Source organism: Octopus bimaculoides, chromosome 25 (assembly GCF_001194135.2).
Source record: "Octopus bimaculoides isolate UCB-OBI-ISO-001 chromosome 25, ASM119413v2, whole genome shotgun sequence".
Taxonomy (NCBI): Eukaryota; Metazoa; Mollusca; class Cephalopoda; order Octopoda; family Octopodidae; genus Octopus; species Octopus bimaculoides.
The window spans coordinates 34,869,070-34,870,421 of NC_069005.1; the positions used below are offsets into that span (position 1 = coordinate 34,869,070).

At 37.1% G+C, this 1,352-nt stretch overlaps 1 protein-coding gene across 2 annotated transcripts in view; it reads right to left on the reverse strand.

Moving 5' to 3' along the window:
* LOC106869064 (serine-rich adhesin for platelets) overlaps positions 1-1,352 on the reverse strand; it is a 46,311-nt gene that overhangs the window by 43,674 nt on the left and 1,285 nt on the right. The gene's annotated exons all lie outside the window — the stretch shown is intronic.

Genomic DNA, 1,352 nt, shown 5'->3' on the forward strand with positions numbered 1-1,352 from the left:
ACATCAGGGGGGGGGGTGTAAATATTTACATATGTCTATACATGTACACACACATTTGTATCTATAGCTATAGATACAAATGTGTGTGTGTGTGTGTAATCTTTTACTTGTTTCAGTCATTATGTTGCGACCATACTGGGGCACCGCCTCGAAGAATTTGTTTCGTCGAATGAATCGACCCCGATACTTATTTTTTAAAGTCTGATACCTATTCTGTCGGTGTCTTATGTCGAACAGCTAAGTTACGGAGACCAAAACATACCAACACACACACACTTCTTCCAGTTTCCGTCTACCAAATCCAGTCACAAGGCTTTGGTCGGTTCGAGGCTATAGTCGAAGACACTTGCCCAAGGTGTCACACAGTGCGACTGAACCCATAACTATAAGCTTCTTACCACGCAACCTCGCCTGTGACAATTTGTATACTATCTATCTATCTATCTGTCTATCTATCTATCTATCTGTCTATCTATCTATCTATCTATCTATCTATGTCTGTCTGTCTCTGTCTATCTACTTATGTACTTGCATATATATGTATATATACATCTACATATATATATGTAACACACACATATCTGTTGTGGAGTTATGTTGTAGAGATGTTCTTGTTAGTTTCGTGTTATTCTTGTTGTAAATGTCGAAGTTTTAAAGTTTTATTTCCACGAAATTAAAATCCATAAAAACATCCCCCGCTGGCTGTGTGTGTGTGTGTGTGTTTAGGTGTGGGTGTGTGTGTGTGTGTGTGTGTGTTTAGGTGTGGGTGTGTACTTGATTTTGTGTGCCTGCGTCTGTTTACATGCGTGAGAGTGTGTATGTATGTGTGTATGTGCGTGTGTACGTAAGTTTGGATGTCTACCTTTATATGCACATATTACGCATGTATAGGCTTATGTAAGCATGTGTGTTTTGTAAATATAGACATACACACACACATAAATGTAGACTTTGTCTATCTCTGTGTGTGTCTCTCTCTGTCACACACACACACACACAAGAACGTGCTGAAACAAAGACCGATAAAGGAAATAAGAAGCATTTATTTCTTCCTCTTTTTATAGACACACACACATAGATATATTACCCTCCCCATATATACATATACATACGTACGTACGTACACACAAACACTCATACACATATATATACATACACATATATCTACATATGTATACATACTTGCATCCGTGTTTATATTGTCTCCAGCCCACCTAAAACATTAATAGCGATATCAATGGATGAACGTATGTTGTGTGTGTGTATGTGTGTGTGTGTGTATGTGTGTGTATATATGTGTGTGTGTATGTATATATATATATATATATACATATATAAGTATACAAAAGTGT